Below are 7500 nucleotides of genomic sequence, written 5' to 3' on the forward strand. Positions count from 1 at the left end.
CCTCATCTAGAAACCTGCCAGAATGTCCAGCCCTTCTTACTCCTTCCACCACCACCCTCACCCCTCCCCTCCACCCACCTCCACCTTCCTCCTCCTCCTTCTTCCTCCGCTTCCTTTTTCTTCCTGTCGTGACTGTGAAGAGGAAGGCATGGCCCACGCGATCATCAATTCCTTCACAGGGGGAGTCCTGAAGAAAACAGGAAAGGCAGTAGCTAGACTAACGAGGTGAACTCTGCCTCCCTCCCCAGCACGTAAGTTACTGTCCTTAAGTGGAGAGCTGTCCCTATGGTTACCGTTCTTATGCGGAGAGCTGTCCCTTTGGAGAGCTGTCCCTATGGTTACTGTCCTTATGTGGAAAGCTGTCCCTATGGTTACTGTCCTTATGCGGAGAGCTGTCTCTATGGTTACTGTCCTTAAGGGGAGAGCTGTCCCTACGGTCACCGTCCTTATGCGGAGAGCTGTCCCTTTGGAGAGCTGTCCCTATGGTTACTGTCCTTATGCGGAGAGCTGTCCCTTTGGAGAGCTGTCCCTATGGTTACTGTCCTTATGTGGAGAGCTGTCCCTATGGTTACTGTCCTTATGTGGAGAGCTGTCCCTATGGTTACTGTCCTTATGTGGAGAGCTGTCCCTATGGTTACTGTCCTTATGTGGAGAGCTGTCCCTATGGTTACTGTATGTGGAGAGCTGTCCCTATGGTCACTGTCCTTATGTGGAGAGCTGTCCCTATGGTTACTGTCCTTATGTGGAGAGCTGTCCCTATGGTTACTGTCCTTATGTGGAGAGCTGTCCCTATGGTTATTGTCCTTATGTGGAGAGCTGTCCCTATGTGGAGTGTTGGCCTGGTGGTAACGTATAACGTGTCCACCCAGGGAGGCAAGAGAACCTCAGCGCACTGGTTCGATCCCCACACTCTCTAGTATTTCATCCCCCTTCCACTAGACGTTGAGTCGGTGGTATTGACGCTGGTCATTCGGATGAGACGATAAACCAAGGTCCCGTGTGCAGCATACACTAAGCACATGTAAAATTACCCACGGTCACAAAAAAAAGCGTTATCCCTGGCAAAATTCTGTAGAAAAATTGAGCTTTGAATCCCCATTGGAACTGAAGTTGAAACTGAATCTAAAGAGTACAACACTGGACAATGTTTTATCCCAGCCATTTATTAAACAATGTTTATCCCATTTATTTATTTATTTATGTACGCTTATAGTTGACTTCATCAGGCTTTTGCGCCTTATACATATTATCATTAGTAGTAGTACTTTCTTATGTATTTATCTATTATTTATTCACCCTTTTTTTTCTCAAGGCCTGACTAAGCGCGTTGGGTTACGCTGCTGGTCAGGCATCTGCTTGGCAGATGTGGTGTAGCGTATATGGATTTGTCCGAACGCAGTGACTCCTCCTTGAGCTACTGAAACTGAAACTGAAACTGAAACTATCCCAGCCACATGCTCACTCGCCTTTGTGGGCATCCAAAGCACACTGTTGATTTTCCTTTAAGGTCAATAGCTGCGTTTCAGGACCTGGCATGCAGGCAGTGAACGCACTGTGCGTGCTAGGAATCACTCAGTGCCTCAGCTGTGCCAAATGCTCACAAAGCCATTCAGTTCACATTGCTAGCATTCCCAACCTACTTCCATGGTCATATCATGGGAATGGTGATTAATGTCAATGATACGTCCTTATCTGCGCAATAAAATATGAACTGCTCAAATAATGACGGAAGAAATAATTTAGACGATACAGGATATCATGGCACAAGGTCTAAGGTGAATAATTTAGATGGTATGTCCTCATCCGTGCAATGAATATAACTTGGTCAGATAACGAGAGGAAATGACTGTTCTGAATCTTGATGTATATATATCTTGCGGAGATGACTGAATACGGCCGTGTGAGGGCTGTCTGGTCGGTGGGGACGATCATCACAATGAGGAAACCAATCGCAGGTTTATGTATACGCTCTCACAAACAACTTGCCAGCGAAACAATTACCTCCAGATTCTCTCTGATCTCTCCATATAAGTTTTATTCGTGTTTTTTTTTTTTAACTATAAAATGGTAAGCCCCACAATATCTCCAGACACTTCTTTGTGTTAAGACATTATCTTTCTTCTGCGTTCTTGATTGGTGTTGGTGTTGCTGCTGCTACTGCTGTTGTTGTGGTGTTATATAAAGTGGAAGCTCCATATTCATCACCAGATTCTGACTACTCTCTCCTTTGTGACCTCTGTGTTGTTTTTTTTGCTGTTTTAAAACGGCGAGTCCTGTGGAATTTCCAGTATTCTCTTTGTCCTTCGTCTAAGAGACCTTTCTCCTGTAACCTTGATGTGTTTTTTCAAATGGCCAGCACTGGCACCACCATTATCTTCAGTTTATCACATATCTCCCTATATTAGCGTACTTGGTAACTTTGCTTCTTTTTTTTTTTATTGGCAAGTCCAATAATAGTCTAAATATTCTCACTTGTGACCGGATATTCCCTTGCTCTCTATTTTTGATTCTATCACTGGAACAACCCCCCCCCCCCCCCCCCCCCCCCCCCATAGGTAATTGCAGATTTGTCCTTGTCTACCTGCATTAGCTTACATATCTTCAACTGATCTCCAGATCATTGTTGGTCTTCCCAGACTGGCACAGTTATTTCCCAGTTCTCACATGCCTCCCAAAATTAACTTTTTCCGTGCTGTCTCTCCCTTCCTCTCTCTCCCTCACACACACACACACACACACACACACACACACACACACGGGATCGTGCACATGGCTCACGTGCTGGGTTGTGCAAACACAGGCGGTGAGACAGCAGCGACGTCAACCCCTTGCGGGACAACAGGGCATTCTGCACGGGCTACACGTCTGTACACGGTACAGCGCTGATGAAGGTCAACAAGCAGCCAGCTGGAATCTCGTTGGTTATTTCAGGCGTGCCAGCGGCAAGGCAAGCCCCACAACAAATGTCCCAAACTGTCACCCTTCCTCTTCTTCCTTCACTGTGTTAACTCACTCAGTACGGCCAGTCCTCTCTTCTCCTCTACACAGACCCCTCGGATGTCCAGTGGGTGTCTCAATGACCCAACCTTTAGCTTCCGTCGTCAGAATTGTGGTATTCTTTGTCAACATTCACCTCTTCAGTATAAGAGCCTTCCGCTTGCAATATTTTGATGGTGGTAATTGGGGTGAAACGCTGTTAACGTCGTCTCTTTCGCTGTTTCGTATGGAGAGAGTTAAGAGTCGTCAGGACGCTGTGTACAGCTGGTTCCACAGGTCTGTCGGTTGTGTGACAAAGCCTGGGTCTCTGCGAATGGTTTTCCCGTCCATTCTGCAGTGTTGTTTCTCCATCGTCGTCGTTGTTGTTTTCTGTCTTCCCCTCCGTCTTCCTCTCTCCTCTCAACAGCTCCTTGGAGAAAGTTCCTTCCGAGTAGTAAAGGCGAGGGTAGGCTCTCCAGGACTGACCAGCACGTTGGGTTTATATGTATGTAATGTCTCTCTCACCCCCACCCCCCCCTCACACATATATATACTTATATATATATATATATATATATATATATATGTATACAGACATATATATACATGCATATATATATATGTGTGTGTGTGTGTGTGTGTGTGTGTGTGTGTGTGTGTGTGTGTGTGTGTGTGTGTGTGTGTGTGGATTTAGTAATGCCCACCTTGCCACCTCCTTGAAACTGAAACTGAAATCGCCCCTGTTTCAGCTCTCAATGGTGTCACTTTCACTGCACGTGCAATCGTATTACAAAAACAAAAAAATCAACACGTCATCAAGTACACGCTCAGACCTCTGTAATCTTTGGAAAGGGAGGGGTGGGGTGGTGAAGGGTACAGGGTGTAAAAACGTGGGTGGTAATGTTGGGTAGGGTGGGCATGTGCAGGGTGGTGGGGTGGAAGGGTGTGTGGGATGGGTGAGGAAACTGTCAAGTGGGTGTGATGAAGCGGAGGTGGTGTGTGATCAATAAGTGTGGATCATTCATTGGTGGTGTGTGATCAATAAGTGTGGATCATTCATTGGTGGTGTGTGATCAATAAGTGTGGATCATTCATTGGTGGTGTGTGATCAATAAGTGTGGATCATTCATTGGTGGTGTGTGATCAATAAGTGTGGACCATTCATTGGTGGTGTGTGATCAATAAGTGTGGACCATTCATTGGTGGTGTGTGATCAAGAAGTGTGGATCATTCATTGGTGGTGTGTGATCAAGAAGTGTGGATCATTCATTGGTGGTGTGTGATCAAGAAGTGTGGATCATTCATTGGTGGTGTGTGATCAAGAAGTGTGGATCATTCATTGGTGGTGTGTGATCAAGAAGTGTGGATCATTCATTGGTGGTGTGTGATCAAGAAGTGTGGATCATTCATTGGTGGTGTGTGATCAATAAGTGTGGATCATTCATTGGTGGTGTGTGATCAATAAGTGTGGATCATTCATTGGTGGTGTGTGATCAATAAGTGTGGATCATTCATTGGTGGTGTGTGATCAATAAGTGTGGATCATTCATTGGTGGTGTGTGATCAATAAGTGTGGATCATTCATTGGTGGTGTGTGATCAAGAAGTGTGGATCCTTTATTGGTGGTGTGTGATCAATAAGTGTGGATCATTCATTGGTGGTGTGTGATCAATAAGTGTGGATCCTTCATTGGTGGTGTGTGATCAATAAGTGTGGATCCTTCATTGGTGGTGTGTGATCAATAAGTGTGGATCCTTCATTGGTGGTGTGTGATCAATAAGTGTGGACCATTTGCTGGTGGTGTGTGATCAATAAGTGTGGACCATTCATTGGTGGTGTGTGATCAAGAAGTGTGGATCATTCATTGGTGGTGTGTGATCAAGAAGTGTGGATCATTCATTGGTGGTGTGTGATCAAGAAGTGTGGATCATTCATTGGTGGTGTGTGATCAAGAAGTGTGGATCATTCATTGGTGGTGTGTGATCAAGAAGTGTGGATCATTCATTGGTGGTGTGTGATCAAGAAGTGTGGATCATTCATTGGTGGTGTGTGATCAATAAGTGTGGATCATTCATTGGTGGTGTGTGATCAATAAGTGTGGATCATTCATTGGTGGTGTGTGATCAAGAAGTGTGGATCATTCATTGGTGGTGTGTGATCAATAAGTGTGGATCCTTCATTGGTGGTGTGTGATCAAGAAGTGTGGATCCTTTATTGGTGGTGTGTGGTCAAGAAGTGTGGACCATTTGCTGGTGGTGTGTGGTCAATAAGTGTGGACCATTTACTGGTGGTGTGTGGTCATTAAGTGTGGATCCTTTGCTGGTGTTGTGTGATCAATATGTGCGGACCAGTAAGTGTGGACCATTTACTGGTGGTGTGTGATCAATATGTGCGGACCAGTAAGTGTGGATCGTTTACTGGTGGTGTGTGGTCAATAAGTGTGGACCATTTACTGGTGGTGTGTGGTCAATAAGTGTGGACCATTTACTGGTGGTGTGTGGTCAATAAGTGTGGACCCTTTACTGGTGGTGTGTGATCAATAAGTGTGGACCATTTGCTGGTGGTGTGTGGTCAATAAGTGTGGACCATTTACTGGTGGTGTGTGGTCAATAAGTTGTGGACCATTTACTGGTGCCGTGTGGGTCCATGATCCCTCTTCCTGGTCTCTGGGTCATTTCTCTGTGCCTTTTTGCCACTGTTTGACTTTCCGGCACCACTCTCTGCCTCTTGTCTCCCACTTTGTCTTTCGCTCTGTCTCCGTCTCTCCTCCTGTCCCTGTCTGTCCGTGTTTCTGTCTCTGTCTCAAAGGCATGATTTTAATTTCAAGTTGATTTTCTTACATTTTCTCCTTTGCTCCTCTGCCTTCTCTTCCTCGTCTCACCTTTTTTACTTATCCCTCCATCTCTTATTTTTGTATTTGTGTCTGCCTGTTTCTCTGTGTGTGTGTGTGCGTGTGTGCGTGCGCGTACGCATGTGCATATATGATATGATTTTTCAAACATTAAAATAACTTGATGACAGTTCCGTGAACCCCGTTCCTGGATATCAGATGGCAAAACACACCGAAAACCAGAAATAAAAACAGGTCCAATTTCCCATTTACGAAAAAAAAAAAAAAAAAAAATTTATTCGCCAGTCTTTGCTTGTCTTCCCCAACCTGTTGACGCCAGAAGATAAGGAAGTTTCAGATGTTTATGTTGTGCGTGGGTTTTGCTGTTTGCTTCTGACACTGAACCACCAAGTGAAGGGGTTTTAGTGTGTGTGTGTGTGTGTGTGTGTGTGTGTGTGTGTGTGTGTGTGTGTGTGTGTGTGTGTGTGTGTGTGCATGCGTGCGCGTGTGTGCGTTAGAATATTTTTTGGAGATAATGAAATTTGGTACCTTGATTTGTTAAATGTTAAATCAGAATTTCCTTGTGTTGCTCAGTTAATATTTTATTCAAATGGTTGCGAAAATGTCAGAACAGATAATCTGACAATAAATGGTTTCAGTCAGCCAGTGCGTGCGCGCGCGCGTGTATGTGTGTGTGTGTATGTGTGTGCGTGTGTGTGTGTGCGCGCGCGAGCGTGCGTGCGCACGAGTTTTGAGTTGTTTGTCAAGTTCTGAGTGTTGGCGTGTAGTGTGCGCCTGTGTTCGTTCCGAGGTTTAGCTTCTTGTTCATGTTGCTGCAATTTTAACTAGACGGAAGTGATGCAAGGATGATAACGATAACGAAAAGTAAAAATTGCACATCTGCAAGATGCTGAAAGGTCTTAAAATCCTGTTAGGCCTATTTGTGCCTTTAGTTGCTCATATTAGTTTGCATTATGCAATATTCTCTATCAGAATGTCCGTTTTCTGTGTGTGCATGCGCGCCCCCATGGGTGATCCTTTACTGACATTATGAACGTTTTTCAATGACATTTGTAGACCGAGCACAGCTTACCTTTACAAGCGAGCACCTGTTTTCGAGTCCACGTCCGTCAGTTCACATGCGCGTACGACACGCACTATATCGCCTATTTCCTCAAGAGCGCAATTTCAATGGTTCTTCGAACTGTTTTGTGTTTTAAGCAGTGAAGCTGGAGACAGGACCATGAGGGGCGAGGGAGAAGCAGGAGGAAGGTTAACATTTTAAGACCAGACAGCGAGCGAGAGAGAAATCAGATCCGGAGAAAGACTGTCACGGACACACAAAGAACCATTTTCGCTCAAAGCAACCGATTTCATTTTATTCTTTTTCCGTGCCATTTTCAATCCATGTCCAGATTCAAGCATTCATCGTCTTTGCAGATCCATCACATGCCAGTACTCTAGCGTTATATCGTCCATTCCTGTCCAACGTTTTGAAAAACTTCCAAGACCCACGCCTCGGTCAGCAAGGGACATGTCCAAATATGGTAAAGCAAGATTTTCGTGCACTGCGTTCTTGCAAAGCTTGATTTTGATTTGGACAAATAAAGAAGAGCTTGCACATGTCAATTGTATACAGGTCTTGTGCACTACGTTGCAGACCTGGTGGACACAGAACGTGAATGAATAAGTAA

Source organism: Babylonia areolata, chromosome 21 (genome assembly GCF_041734735.1).
Source record: "Babylonia areolata isolate BAREFJ2019XMU chromosome 21, ASM4173473v1, whole genome shotgun sequence".
NCBI lineage: Eukaryota > Metazoa > Mollusca > Gastropoda > Neogastropoda > Buccinidae > Babylonia > Babylonia areolata.